This window comes from Papaver somniferum, unplaced genomic scaffold (assembly GCF_003573695.1).
Source record: "Papaver somniferum cultivar HN1 unplaced genomic scaffold, ASM357369v1 unplaced-scaffold_21, whole genome shotgun sequence".
Lineage (NCBI taxonomy): Eukaryota > Viridiplantae > Streptophyta > Magnoliopsida > Ranunculales > Papaveraceae > Papaver > Papaver somniferum.
The window spans coordinates 1536281-1552516 of NW_020631041.1; the positions used below are offsets into that span (position 1 = coordinate 1536281).

The window sequence follows — 16236 nt, forward strand, 5'->3', positions numbered from 1 at the left end:
CGAATACATGTTTGAGTTCATAATCATAGGTTCGGCTTATTAGACAACATAGGTTGTGTGCCAAATATAGAAGATCGGCTTATAATTATTTTGTAGCATGAGCCGATCCTTTCTCTGTGTAAGCTAATGAAAATTTCAAGACCTGGTTCGGCTCATATGTGTTATTGAGGGTAAGCCGAGCCTTCTTATTTGTTGACAAGTTTTTGGCATTTCAAATCCATATTTCATATAGTTTGTATCCCTTTGTTGTTCGAAGCATACTTTTAACTTTAATACTTGTGTCAGGACCAATACAGCTGCAAAGAGGAAGAAGATGGAGGTAACACCTTCTACTTCTAAAACTCCCGATCCTCGAGGAGGAGGTAAGAAAAAATTGGGAGCGAGAGGTAGAGGAGGCAGTTTAGAAGAAGAAGATGAACAAGTAAGAGTTGAAATACAAGAAGAACATCAAGAAACACAACCCCAAGGAAAACCCAAGAAAGACAAAAAAGGTAAGAAGGTGGCAGAACCCGAGAAACAGAAGGACGATGATGATCGACGGATCACTGGTTTTCACATTCCTGATGAAGATGACGTAATTACACCTGGATCAGATGGTTTGCCTCATGGTCTTCCGGAAGATGGAGGAAATGTTTTGATTGGTTATGCCGAATCTTGGGCGAAGAGAATATATGAGACTCCTGATCACAACCGTGCAGTCCGAGTATTAAGACACCAGAGGGCAGCGGAATGGAGTCTTGATGAAGAGGTTCCTGCTGTGATTGCTTACGTACAAGCCAGTGCTTTATGGCCTGCCATCAATTATGGACATAAGGAATATGATAGTTTTTCGGCCTCTTCCTTTACCGAGAGATTCTGTCCAGAAACTTACACATTCCAATTACCTTTTGGAGAGATGACAATCACTCCTGATGATGCAAGTAAGATTACAAGATTTAAAGCAAGGGGTAGAAGTGTAGCTGCTGATTTTTATGACATGAGTTGGGATGAGCTCTACAAGTTGTACGAGGAAACTCTTGGTTGGGATGCATACAAAACTGAGTTGGAGTTTTGTCGGTCCGTCAGGGATGTCGATTCCGTATTCATACCCAGTGGCAGAAACAAGAAGAATAAGACGATCAAGCTGACTAACTTGAAGAAGGAATTTGAGAACACAAAGGAGAGAGTAAGGGAAGGTTTGTTGGTAATGGATCCCGTCAAAGTGAAGCAAACTGGAACTTCCTACTTGCTTTATACTCTTGATAGAGACATCTTTCTCGACCTTACCGGAAACAAGGTAAATGCTAATTATCTCCGATTGGTAAAGAATCTTGAAACTTGTAACAAGTATGCTTGGGGAACGTTTACGCTCGCTTACCTGCTGGACCAACTTGCCACCGCGTCTAGGTTGACAAGTACAAACATCGGAGGAAACTTCACTTTGCTCTAGGTAACTTTTGGGAGTTCAGAGTATGGTTCGGCTTATAACCATAAAATCGTATAAGCCGAACTTATTATTATTTGGTTCGGCTTTTAATACTTGATCCATATAAGCCGAACAGTTCTCTGAGTTTGCAAACTTTATTTTTACATTGATGTTTCCAATTAAAATTTTTTTATCACTTCAATTCTTTTAATTTTTGAATGTGGTTCTTTGAGATGTAGGTGTGGATATATGACTATTTCCCAATTTTGAACTTGGCCAAAGTATTTGAGAAGGATGTCGATTATGTTGATACAGAGCCAACTGTAGCAAGGTACGCGTACGAGGACTCGAAGAAAAGGAACAAAAAACAGTTGGTGGCAAGTTTGAGAGAGACGTTAGACACAATGGGTGTTGATGATGTCGTTTTTCAACCATATGAGAAGGAAGATGAAGTTGTTGAAGATGAGGAAATGCCGGTAGGTATGTATCATGGGCCATTGTTTTATCCCGGTGGTTATGTTATATACGATCCTCGGCGAGTACTCCGTCAATTAGGATGCGTCCAAAAGGTTTCTTTGTTTGATGAGAAATTCAGGTTGTTACCAAAGAGTGGTACTGGAACTAAAAGCACCACTTCATCTTGGGAACCAGAGTATGATCCTCGTCCCACCCTTCAATTTTGGAATAACTTAGACAATCACACATTAGATATGTCCAAGTTAACACCTTTAGTTGATGATCCATGTGAAGAGGATCCGGGCTATATGGATTGGTATAACCAAATTTCTCATCCCTTCGTTATCAATACCAAAAGTCAAAAGATTGCTGATAAGGGGAAGGCGAAGGCAATCAAGATCACCAACAAGTCTACTCCCGAAGATGTAGTCAACGCTTTCAAGATAATGGTAAGAATGACTTCACTTTATACTATTTTTATATATTAGTTATGGTAAAAATGTCTTCAACCTCACGGTTATATGTTGTCGGCAAATGAAAAAATAGGTTGCCGCGGGTAGGGAGATGTTAAAAAAAATGAAGGCCAAACTTGGTTGCAAAACACCATTGACCGTGGGAAAACAAAAATACATCTACAACAAGTGGGATGCAATCACAAACAAAGGACAAGGACCCGAGGAACTCGCACAAAGACCTACCACTAAGAGGTCTCAACAAGTTGGTGAAGGTACAAGTGGAGATGGTGCTACCGGCCACCCCGGTAATGATGCGTCGGAATATGAAGACCAAGGTGGAAGAAGAGGTGGTCGTGGAACTAAGAAGAGGGGTCGTTGTTAAGTGCCCTTTTATGTTTCCAAGTTCCTTTAATGTTTTCTTAAGTTTTATGTACACTTTTATGGTGTCGCAAACACTTTGGATTTTAGGTGCTGAACTTTGTTTTTAATGGTGCTGGGATTGTGTTATGGACACCTTGAATTTCATGTTTTAATCAATAGCGTACCAGCTAATTAGTTACTCATTACCTGGAATTTATAAAGTTCGGCTTATCCTGTAATTTTAGTTATGCGCCGAATCTGGAAAACTCTGATTCGGCTTATCCTGTATTATTAGTTACACGCTGAATCATTTGTCCTCTAGGTTCGGCTTATTCGATTGTATTAGTTTTGAGACGAACCTGTTAGTTACACGCCGAATCATTTGCCCTTCATTATTTTGGTTGTGGAGAATATACCCTTTTCATTCATGAACGAAAAGGGTAATTCTTCGAATATTAATATGGTTCGGCTTAGATCTGCAAACTAATATAAGCCGAACCTGTTAGAAGTTCCAAAATTTGAAATTCTAGCCGTTACTTAAACAAATTCGGCTTATGTTCTAACCCTCTTATGAGCCGAACATTGTCTTTTTCTGCACAAAAATCTATGAACGGATCTTGTTTGAAATATATAGCCGTTGGAACCTGTATTATATATAGACATACATGATGTTTCATAATCTTCAGAGCATATACTTAAAAAAAAATGGCACCCCCAACTCATGAGTTTAATTTAGAAGAAGATTTGTCTCTTTGCACTAATTACGTAGCATACTATCCAAAGAAGGGTGAAAAATGTCGAGTGAAGAGTTTGATGAGTATGTACTACTTAGTTAGAATTCATGAAGCCTTCAGCACCGAAACGGGTAATCCTCACAATCGGGATAGTGCGGCCTTGTTTTTCCGAATTGAAACTATTAAAAAAACGGTCAAAGACTTTATAGCTTTAGTTCGGATTGTGAGTCTATATCGTCTCAATGGTGAAACAAACTATGAAATTGAAGATCGAGATCTAGAGGAATGGAGAAGATGGAAAGGAAAGAATTTCGAATATAAAGATCACTACTATATTCTTAGAAGGTTTCTCATTACCCGTTTTGGATATTAGAAGAATTCGACTAGAAATTTATTGTTAGGCTATTATGTAACCGGTGCGTAATCAACATTTTCAATGAATTTGAAAATTCTATTTGGAATGATATGATAATTATTGTGTTCATGAATCATGCAAGGTTCGGCTTATCATGTAATTTCCGTTATGCGACGAATGTTCGGTTTTCTTTAAAAACTCTCATTTTTTTTGTCAGGTTCGACTTTCAGTGAAATAATGTTAGAAGCCGAACCTGATAAAAAAACTCTCTGATTTTTTTTGTCAGGTTCCGCTTTCATCAAAATAATAATACAAACCGAATCTGACAAAAAAATTCTGCATTTTCATCACTCTGCAAGGTTCGGCTTATCCTGTAATTCCCGTTATGCGCCGAATGTTCGGTTTTCTTTAAAAACTTTGATTTTTTTTGTCAGGTTCGGTTTTCAGTGAAATAATGTTAGAAGCCGAACCTGACAAAAAACTATGGTTTTGTTTTTGTCAAGCTCGGCTTTCATAAAAATAATAATTCAAGCCGAATCTGACAGAAAAACTCTAGATTTTCATCACTCTGCAAGGTTCGGCTTTCCCTAAACTAATGGTACAAGCCGAACCATCTCCTGTGTTCATGGTAATGTATTCTAGAAACAACACGTTCCATAACCAAAAAGTAAATCATTCAAGTATTTCGTTTTGATGGGTACATACAACTGCAATTCTAGTCAAAATATCATCCTCATCATACACGAAAATCAAAAGACACAAAATACGCGGATAAATCCATGAAACATTTTTATGGAGATCCTAAACGAATCTCATCCTCTTCACTGACCTCATTCTCATCATCTTCACTGACCTCTTGCTTATCATCCTCATAACTTGAACACATAATTGCTAGTCCACTTGGGGGCTGCACATTCAAAGAATTCTAAAGATCCATTTCCGTCGCATAATTTGCACACCAATCCATCGCATAATTATTTTCAAATCTAGGACAAAATGCTGCACTCATCAAGGGTGGTAATGGGAAACCGGGTCTAAGTTTGAGGCCGATAAAATGACAATTTTGAACAAATCCAATAACAAGTCTTCTTTCTTTTACACCATCATGGCAAGGTATTTTTGGAGGCGCGTAAGTAAAACTATTACCCGTCCACCCGAAACAATGTACGACGCAATCGAATGCCTCCGCTATTAAAAACCCACAAATGGGCATCATCATCCAATGTTCTTGGGTGATTATAAAATCCCCGTGTAGACGACGTTCGAATGCAATGTATTCTGCTGCCACCCCTGCATCTCCTCTTGGACCTCCTCTCATCATTGTCTTGTAGAATTCTTTGTTTCGGCGTAGCGTTTGTAACAATCGTTGCCTAATATAGTTGACTTCATTTTCACGGGGAACCGGATTGTTCCCTTCCTTAAAAGGACCAAGTTGTTCCGCCGTGACGTAATATCCACAATTTCCATCACCTTTTACGTCGTCCATTGTTAAAATATGCTCGTGAATTATCGGCGATATATCTTCCAAATAGTTATCGTATATAAAATTGATAGGCCTCAAATAGTTACCGGACTTATCTCTTCTTGGCCCTCTCATCCTACCAATTTCATGTACGGTCCTTTTCTCCTTTATGTTGCTTTGTGAAGGATACATCTTACTCTTGCCCTTTACATCCTCTTTAATATCCTTTGCTTGTGACGGACAATCATTCTCATCGACCTTTTTGTTACTTGTTTCGGCTCTTTGAATACTCGGACGACCACGTTTTTTTTTTGGAACTTTCACTACTTCCTCCTTCATCAACTTCTCAATTTCCTTCTTTGCCTTCTCATAGCTTGCATCATGGTAATCAACGCCGGATGGATCCCTATGAGTAGCCAATAGTTTCTTGTTGGCTTGTCTAGTTTGAAAATTATTCATTTTCTTACTCTTTCTACCTTTCGGTTCACTCTTCTCCGGTTCCAAAATATTTTCTTGAGTGAAAGGATACATGACCGGCATCATGTTGTCCCATAGGATTTTCTTTTGAGCTCGGAACATCTTCCTATACATATCCTCAAACTTTTTCTCATTTGTCGTGTCCCAAATTTCTAGATCATCCTCGTCGTCTTCGGTTGGAAGAGGATCAAAGCTTAATTGTTTCCAAAAATGATCTATATCCTCAAATGGTATAATACCATCCTTGTTCCGAAGTATGTCGTGGCGGCATGGAAGTCCCATAGATGTTTTCATTTTACAAACACATTCTTCCTCCAAGTTGGCGCCCAATATCTCAATCAAATTTACTTCTTCCATCAATTTGTCAATGCATAGATGGGAGACTCTATGACTTAATCCACATATCCATTTACTATTATAATTCTTGTGTCTGAACATAAGGTTATGTCCGAAATCCTCTTTAATTCTCACAACATCACTTTTGAAATATTCATCAATTGCGTTAAATACCGTGACAAAAGTGTCAACACATCCAAAAAGGTTCTTCTTCAACCGATAATGAGCCGACTCAACCATACTTGTGGCTTGGTTGTCGAAGTGTTTGTGTCGATTTGTGAAACAAGACACAAACCTTTCTTTATTAGGTTCCAACACATCTTTGAGCAAGTAAGTAATGACGTCATGGTAGTCGGTCCTCCAATGGTTACTAAGCATTTTCACATTTTCTTCGTAAACATCCTCGGTGATTGACCATACCAAAGTGTCCCATTCGCCATGGAAAGAAGCCCACAACATCTCATTATGTTCATATTGTTTCAAGAATTCCTTCTTTTTCTTCCCTCGAGTCTCCACCAGTAGTTTAGCAATATTCTGTAATTCTTTCATCTTAAGTGGTTGAATTAACGGTTGGCATTTTTTCCTAACATTGCACCATATATGAAACGTACAAAGAAAGTTGAATGCTTCCGGAAATACCTTGTTAATAGCATACATCAACGATGAATCTTGATCGGAAACGAACACTTTAGGAAGAGAACCCTCCGGGAAGATTAACTTTAATTGTTCTAACCCCCAAACATAACTTTCTTTCTTTTCGTTTTTCATGAAACAAAAAGCCACGGTGAATGGTGCCTTTGTCGACGTATTCCCCACAATGTTCATCAACGGAATCTCATATTTGTTAGTCTTATAAGTGCAATCCAATATAAGAACTTGCGGGAAGCATAGATCCAATTGGACGCATTCTGGGTGGGCAAGAAAAATGTGTGTCACTTGACCAAACTCATCCAAATTCTTTTGGCAAGCATAGTTATGCTTCACCCCTAACCACATCACTTGTTGCATCACCACCCTACCTTGCAAATTGAGTCTACTAATCTTATTTCTTGCATTGTAGATAGTTTGCATAGTCGACTTGTTATTCTTGTCGTCCTCCTTATATTTACTAAGAATCCTAGACGGTGGCAAACGTGCTCGTGTCATTTTATCCACTTCTAGAATCTCGTTGGGTTTGAGTCGCGCTACTTTTGCATGTCCATGAAGGTCATGTGGACGTGGGTGGTTATGACGACAATCCATTTCTTTATTCATAACCCAATATTCATCATCTTTGTTCAAAGACTTATTCTTATTCTTGAGGTTGAAAACGATCTTGAAAGGGCACTTTGTTTTCTTCGTCTTTGTCCTATTCTTTCTCCCGGTCTTCCCAACATATACAGAACCCTTTTTAACCTTGCTATCCCCAGTTCCACTTTGCTCACAAATTAATTCAAACCGATTCCCTCGGCTTTGTCGTCCTTTAACTAGTACACAGTTTATCTTCATCGCGTGTTCCTCAGCCCAAGCCAGTGCTTCGGGTTTAGTTTTCCATCTCTACATTCATTCAAACACAAATAATTAGTAAGAAAAACTTCGGAACATTCCTACAAGATTAAGGTAAACACCAAGTTCTTACATACCAAATCATTTTGGAAGTGATCCTTAGTATCTTCGTGAATTACTTCTACTGGAACAAGTTGATTTTCCATGGGTACAAGTCCGTCAAGCACAATCTACAAAGAATATCACAAGGTTAAATACTAAAAAAGGAATATAATAGAAATGTTCGGCTCATTCGATAATCATATTATGTGCCGAACCATGAACATTTACAGGTTTCGGCTTATACGATATTCTAAATATGTGCCGAACCACGAAGAAAAAATTAACCCAAAAATTAACAAATTCATGTTCGGCACATACGATAATCATATTATCTGCCGAACCTTGAACATTTACAGGTTTCGTCTTATACGATATTCTCAATATATGCCGAACCAATAATAATATTTTAGCCCAAAAATTAAAAAATTCATGTTCGGCTCATACGGTTTTGAATATATAAGCCGAACCGGTAATTATTTTCATTCCGGGCTATTCAGGACGTTGTTCGGCTTACTATGAAACTTTCATATAAGCCGAACTAATGTCTAGCAAAAGGGTTGGAATTGAAAATTTTTGTTGTTCGGCGCATGCTGTAAACAGATTCAGTGAGCCGAAGCATTCATCATTTGGTTGATTCGGCTCATACGATAATCATATTATGTGCGGAACATTGAACATTTAGAGGTTTCGGATTATACGATATTCTCAATATATGTCGGACCAATAATAGTATTTTAACCCAAAAATTAAAAAATTCATGTTCGGCTCATACGGATTTGAATATATAAGCCGAACCGGTAATTATTTTCATTTCGGGCTATTCAGGATGTTGTTCGGCTTACTATGAAACTTTCATATAAGCCGAACCGTTCATCATTTGACTGATTTGGCTCATAGATGTGAGCGGAATCTCAACCTGATCCGCCGAACCATGAAGCAAAAATCCAAACTTTTGATAATTTCGACCTATAAAAGTGAGATTAAGCATAGTATAGAAGTATACCTGTGTACTAGAAGCATTGAGTTCCTCATCAATGTCTTCATCATATGGATTTGGCTCATAAAAATCACCAACTTGAGTTTGTTCTTGAGTTTGAGTTTGTGTAAAATCATTATCATAATCTAAGAAATCAGCCATTTGGGAATCATTGTTGTAGTTGATATGTATTTTCCTTGTTTTTTTTATGAATTATGACCCTCCTCATCCTCCATTGAATCAAGAATTAAAATTTTCTCACTTTCTCCTTCTCTTTCTCTCCTTCTTAACCAAAACTTTGATTTTTTTCCCCCAAAATTTTTTCATCTAAACAACCTTATAATTCTGAAAATTAACTTAATCACTAATCCAGATTATTAACACTAATACATAAAGGGCAGATTTATCATTATAAAAATTTTTGGTTAAGGGGCTTTCTGATTTTGTTATTTAACATCCCCTTTGATTTTCATTTGGTATGCCTAGAAATTATTGGATATGCCTAAAAACAGCCTTCATAGTAAGGATCCCAAGACCGAAACACAAAAAGAAGAAACCAAGAACCTTGAATACAAACATACCTGAACTACCCAAACCATGTTCTTTCTCTTGTACGGTCTCTCGAAGTTGACATTTGCCAAGTACCTCCCAAATTTCTTGGTCAGTATGTTGCTCAAGGGGATCCAAATTGTATCTCACTGGCCCCTCAAAGAGTGTAGGATCATGAGGTATTACCCCTAAGCGGGACCGCAAATCCCGATTATTGAGATGTCAATGCCATTAATTAATTATTAATTAATTAATAATAATAATAATATGATTTCAGGTGAATTTTATATGTTGTGGTTAAAAGCTTAATCAAACTCTTTTCTTAGAGTTTTTGGGTCCGCCAAAACAATATAGATCAATAGAAATCTACCGTTTTTTCACACCACTAATACATCTTACGGGAACACCATATTTACCATATTTTTACTCAACCTTGCGTCTCAATCATCAGAGATAATTTTCTCTCTGCAACTAAACCTTAATAATGATTCACCGTAGAAAAAAAATCCAAATAAACAACAAATCATGTCTGTTGCGGTAAACTGTGATTCATAAATAAACTGTCGGTGGTGAGTGAACTGCGCCATTTTAACTTCCTTTAGGAACCCGAAATAAGAAGAGTATATTTCAAACTATGACAAGATAACACCTACTGTACAAAATATTCTCCATACCCTGGTGAGAATGTCTTTCTTTTTCTCCATACCCTAATTATATTCCCTCTCTCTTTTCTTTCAGGCCGTTTGTTCTTAATTCTCAATGTTTAATTCATGTTTTGATTTAATCTTGAAACAGGAACTTTTGCTTCTTCAATTTCTTTTACAGGTAAAAGATGATAAACGGAGGAAAAAAAACCCTAAAAATCATAGAAAGAAAATCCTGAAATTTAGAAACCGGGTGATGATGCAGCCTGAAGATATTGTATTCAAGGTTAACTTTTTTATCACCTTCAAATTATAGTTTCCTTCTCTTTATTGTATAGTAGAAAAATTATTATAACGTTATGAAATCAATAGTTTTATTTTTACTAGTGCAAAGAGGAACTGGAAGAAACAGCGAGAAAAAAAGAGAGGAGAGAGGATAAAGATGACTTTTGATTTCATTGCTTCATTAGTGCAATTGTAGATCGTATATTTTTCATTTCTATAATGCAATTATAGATTGCAGAGTTGTCCCTTAATCTAAGCAGAACCCTTTTAGCTTGATTTTAGGATTCTTCGATATTGCAGGTGGTCGTAGCTTCATATGAGCATATGAGCAAAATTGTGACTGGACTTTATGGGAAGGATGTCAAACAGAGTTCTTACTTATGAAGGGTGATTGGATTCTTGGATCATAGACCTGGATCTATTTCTTCAGGTAGTACTTCTTTTGATATGTGTCACTCCCTGTCTTTTTATGAGAAACTGAGAATCTATGAGTTAATGACAAATTTGAGTATGGCATTTTTCTCTTTCAAACATTTTAGGAAATGCCTATTGGAGAGAACAAAAACTGTTAATTCCATAAGAAGGTTCGGCAAACTGTAGATTCCATAAGAGGGTTTAGCGTTTGATTATCGGGATTCTTTTGTATTCATTAAACTTGCTTTGATTTTTGTATGTATTTTTGATTGTATAGACTCCTGCACTTAGTTGTGGAATGCATCACAACTGGAGATGGTCCATCATGAAAGAATGCAAGATCCTGAGGTAATTATTAAAACTTTGTATTGGTTTTAGTTCTTTCAACGGTGAAGTTATACTAAAGAGCAAAAAAATATTTTTATTTCCGTTAAAAAATAAAGGATATTGGTTATTGTCTCTATCGATTAGTTTGTGAGGTGAAAGATATATTAGTTTAAATTAATTGTTTGGAATATATATCGCTTCACCCATGGAAAGTTTTTTTTTTTTTTTTTTTTTTTTTTTTTTTTTTTTTTGTTGTTGTTGTTCTTCTCTTTTCTGTATGTGCTCAGTATCATCGCTGCAAAAATGGTTCCAAAATTGCTGAGCTAGATGTGGCGCCAATATTGTTGCATACTTTACAAGTTCAGTTATATCCGGTTATAGAATTTCAAAAAAAGAATGTATGATGGATATATATATGCATGTGTAGGGTTAATGGGGTGGAAACAATTAAGTCAGAAGAGAGGTTCATATATGTGGACCGCAAAGCAGGAACATTTTAGGTGATCAGACTAAACACATTCATGTGCAAATTAAAGAAATTCATTGCTTAACTGAACTCAGGAGCTAAGATGTTGACCTGTAGAATAGTTTCTTGGAAAATGGTAGCTCTGACTGAGGTGAAAATATATAAAAAATATTTTAGCATTGAGGATTTAAAGAGCAATAGAAGGAACTACCCGTAATCTGTAGGTGGTTTGCTTTGTAGAGTAGTAAGATTAAACATCTTCATTTGTACCAGCATTTGAAGATTAGAGATATTTGATTAAACACGTTGCAAATATTTTTAAACATGAGACTTTAGAGTTAGACACTACATGCTTAAAACAGTTTTCTAAAACGTTTCGTTTTATGTTTTTGCATTCTCTGCTGAATTGTAGGTACAACTACGGGATCCCTTTATTTTTATACATGCATATTTGTCTGCCATGCTGGATCCAGGGTTATCTTATATTGGGATACCTTGGTGCATTCTTATTTTGGCATAATTACTGTCTCGGTATGGGGATATATGATACAAACAATTTTTATTTGCGCCAGGCTATATCTTTTCCGATATTTTACTCCGATAGCAAGTGGTTGGCGGATGTTTTGTCTGGTGGGATTTCACTCTCATCCCGATAATAGATGATACCGGATGTACACATCCTATTTGAGAATCGAAGCAGTATTTGTAGCCAAGGTGAAAGGTTGCATGACTTTCAAAGATTCTAAGGAGCTGAGGTTTTAATGTCTCACAAGTGTGTAGACTGGTTGATATTTCATTAAGTATTTATATGCATGAGTTGTTACAATAACCTAACAGATAGAACGAGTTTACATGAGTTGCTACAATAACCAAAAGAACAAAAGACTCGGATTTACAACAGTTTCAAAAACTATACTCCTAAAGACTTGGAGTAAAACTAGACTGGCGTTGTAGCTGTGCAGTCACAGCTGCACAAACTATATACACGTCTAATCCCCCCCCCCCCCCCTCAAGTTGCTAGCAAGTCGGCGAAAATGATCAACTCCCAGCGGTTTTGTGAAAAGATCAACTAACTGTAATGCTGACGGTAGATAAGTAGGCTGGATTAGACCAGAAAGTAGTTTTTCACGTACGAAATAGCAATATATTTCAATATGTTTAGTTCGTTCGTGAAAAACTGTATTGGCCGAAATATGAATAGCGTCTTGATTATCGCAATAAATAGGAATAGGTTTGGGAATAATGATACGAAGATCGGTGAAAAGATAATGCAACCATTGCAGTTCAGAAGTAAGTCGTGCAAGAGCACGATATTCTTCTTCAGCAGAAGAAAGAGATACTGTTGGTTGTTTCTTGGACTTCCAAGAAATAGGACTATCTCCTAGCATCGTAAAATAACATGTCGTTGATCGACGAGTTGTAGGGCAGCCTGCCCAATCAGAATCGGTGTAACCCGAAAGAGACAAAGTGCTTGAGGCAGATAAAAAAATACCATAACTAACGGTACCTTTAAGATAAAGAACAATACGATGTGCAGCATCCAAGTGACCAGAGCATGGATGCTGCATGAATTGACTTAAATAATTAACAGAAAATGTTATATCAGGACGAGTCACTTGAAGATAGAGAAGACGACCTATGAGACGTCGATAAATACTAGGATCAGATAGAGGATCACCAGAAGATGGAAGTAATTTTAGTTGGTTCTCCATTGGAGATAGAGCAGGTTTAGCTCCTAAAAGACCAGAATCATTAACAATGTCAAGAATATATTTGCGTTGACTGGGTAAAATACCTTTGGGAGAACGAGATACCTCAAGGCCCAAGAAATATTGTAAACGACCAAGGTTCTTGAGAGAAAATTGTGATTCAAGTTTGTGCTTGAGGTCCTGAATAGAAGAATCATTATTACCAGTGATAATAATATCATCAACATAAACTAAAACATAAATAGAGATTTTACCAGAATAAAAAATAAAAAGAGAGTAATCAGCACGAGATTGTGTGAAACCTGCTTTGAGAAGAGCTGTGGAAAACTTAGAAAACCATTGACGAGAGGCTTGCTTAAGGCCATATAAAGATTTATTCAGTTTGTAAACACGAGTTTCTCCATTTTTGTGAAAACCTGGAGGAATCTTCAAATAAATATCTTCTAGGAGATCACCCTGTAAAGAAGCATTGTTAACATCAAGTTGATGGAGGGACCAATTAAAAATAGACGCAATGGATAAAAGAACACGAACAGTAACCAGTTTGGCCACTGGAGCAAAAGTGTCATGAAAATCGATGCCTTCTTGTTGCGTATAACCCTTAGCAACAAGACGTGCCTTACGACGTTCAATCGTACCATTTGGGCGATATTTGGTTTTAAAAACCCATTTACATCCAACTGCAATTTTTCCAGGTGGGAGATCAGTGAGATGAAGGTATCATTGTCCTCTAAAGCCGTATGTTCCTTGAATATGGCAGCTTGCCAATCTGGAAGCTTAATGGCTTCTGAAAAATTGCGTGGTTCATCATTAGTGAGAATAGATGAAAGGAAAGCACGATGTTGTGGAGTGAATTAAGCAAATGAAATACATTTGGTAAGAGGATAAGGAGTTGATGACTTACATTTCTCAACGGAACAGATATAATCCTTTAAATGTGAAGGACGACGAGGTTCTCGTGTAGAGCGACGTAGAATAACATCAGGCACATCAACAGTGGGTGAAGAAACTGTGTCTTGAGTGGACGTAGTGTCTACTCTTGGCATAGAAAGTGCCGGAGAATGAGTAGTAGACGAAGAATGACTAGGAGACTGTAGTGATGAATCAGGAGAAGACTGAGAAGAAGTCTGAGTAGGACATTCCAAACGAGAAACATGAGGAGAATAAGACGATGGAAATTCTAAACAGGTACTTGAATCGTCATAAAAAAAATCATCTTGAAGAACAGGTTTAAAAATATCAGTAGTAGGAACCTGTGCATCCTTAAAGGGAAAGATATGTTCATGGAAAATAACATCACGAGATACATAAGTAATCTTTGTGGAAAGATCAAGAAATGATATAACCTTTATGGTTATATGGATAACCAAGAAATACTCCTGGCGTAGCACGCGGATCAAACTTGTTGGTGATCTTAGTATAGCAAAAACAACCAAAAATACATGACGAAAGTTTGGTTTCGTACCTAATAAGACCTCATGAGGTGAACGTTTAGAAAGCACTGGAGTTGGCATTTTATTGATGAGATAAGTTGTTGTTAAAATGCACTCACCCCAGTAGGCTATAGGAAAATTGGCCTGAAAACGGAGAGCCCTAGCAACAGTCAGTAGATGATGATGTTTCCTTTCAACCACTCCATTTTGTTGTGGAGTATAAGTACAACTGCGTTGATGGTGAATACCATTTTCATGGATCCATGCCTGAAACTCACGGGATAAAAATTCAGTGCCATTATCTGATTGGATGCGTTTTAAGATTGGAAAAACAGGTAAAGAAGTACCTGTAGAAATGATATGAAGTTGCTTAGAGTACTGAGTCACAACATGTCGAGCAAAAAACTTGAGAAATTTGCATGTTTCACTCTTGGTATGCATAAGATAGACCCAAGTACATCTGGAGAAATCATCCACAATGGTGAGAAAATACTTGCCACCAGACATAGAAGGGGTACAAAAAGGTCCCCATATATTACAATAAATAAGTTCAAAACAATTATGAGAAGAAATATGATTTTTATTAAAAGGTAAACGAGTTTGCTTAGCCCTTGGGCACACATCACAGGAAGTAGAAAAACTTGACTGAATATAGTCATATGAGTTACATAGAAAACGAAAAACGATCTAAACTAGGGTGTCCGATCCGGCAATGCCAAGTATCGAAGGACGTCTTATGATTGAAAAGAACTTTAGATGGTACTGAGCATGATGTAGAAGCCCGTAGATGATAGAGACCAGAGGTGAGTTTACCCTGACCAATCACTTTGGTCGTGAGCAGGTCCTGAAAAGTAAAAGAATTATGTGTAAGAACAACTACACAATTCAGAGAGCGAGTTAATTGGCTCACAGACAATAGATTGAACTTAAAATTCTGGATATGATAAACATTAGAAAATTTCAAAGTTGGTGAAGACTACTTCACCAATATGCTTGACAATGGATAGAGTGCCATCAGGTAGTTGCATTTGAATCAAAGAATGAACAGGAGAGTATGAAGTGAAATAAGACAAGGAATTACAAATGTGGTGAGTAGCACCACTATCAACAAACCAGGGTTCAAAGAAAAAAGTGTTCAATAACTTACCAGCAAAGTTCACCCTTGGTTCCATAGGAGTATCCTCAGATGGAGAATCGATGAGAGCCAATATACGAGAATATTGTTCAGCTGAGAAAGTAGGAATCACAGGTGTACGTGCAAGATGAGATTCCGAAGTGACAGCAGTGGTATTGGTCGCAACTGGTTGTGATGCAGAGGAAGTAGGGAAGCCATGTAAACGATAGCATTTGTCTCGAACATGTCCATGGAGATTACAATAATCACAGTGGGGTCGAGGCCTTTTGTTGTGGCTGACAGCAGAACGAGAACCAGCAGATGATGCAGCATAACAGTTTGTATTTAAAGCAGCAGACTCGATGTTGGGAAGAGTACTGGAAGTAACATGTTGTTGTTCTTCCTCTTGCTGCACCATGTTGAAGATGCGCAGAGCAGTTAGGAATGGATCCATCAATAGGATTTGACTTCTGAAGTTAGAGAATTTATCGTGCAAACCCTGAAGAAACTCCATGGCTCTGTCACGTGCTAGTCGTTCAAGTAATGGCTTCCCAGCTCCACAAATGCACACCTCAGTGACAGCAACAAGTGAATCATATTGATCCCACAGTGTCTTCAGTTCTGTGTAATACAAAGACACTGACATAGATTCTTGTCGTATAGCAGCTATTGCAGATTTCAAACGGAACAAA

The 16236-nt window shown here is 37.4% G+C and overlaps 1 long non-coding RNA gene across 2 annotated transcripts; it reads left to right on the forward strand.

Annotated features, from left to right (window-relative positions):
• Positions 1-9689: 9689 nt before the first annotated feature.
• LOC113339974 lies at positions 9690-12122 on the forward strand. Of its 2 annotated transcripts, XR_003355217.1 has the most exons (6): positions 9690-9830; positions 9948-10082; positions 10382-10511; positions 10621-10665; positions 10773-10843; positions 11861-12122. It is a non-coding gene; the product is annotated as an uncharacterized LOC113339974 (long non-coding RNA). The 2 variants fall into 2 exon arrangements; XR_003355216.1 differs by lacking the exon at positions 10621-10665.
• The last annotated feature ends 4114 nt before the right edge of the window (positions 12123-16236 follow it).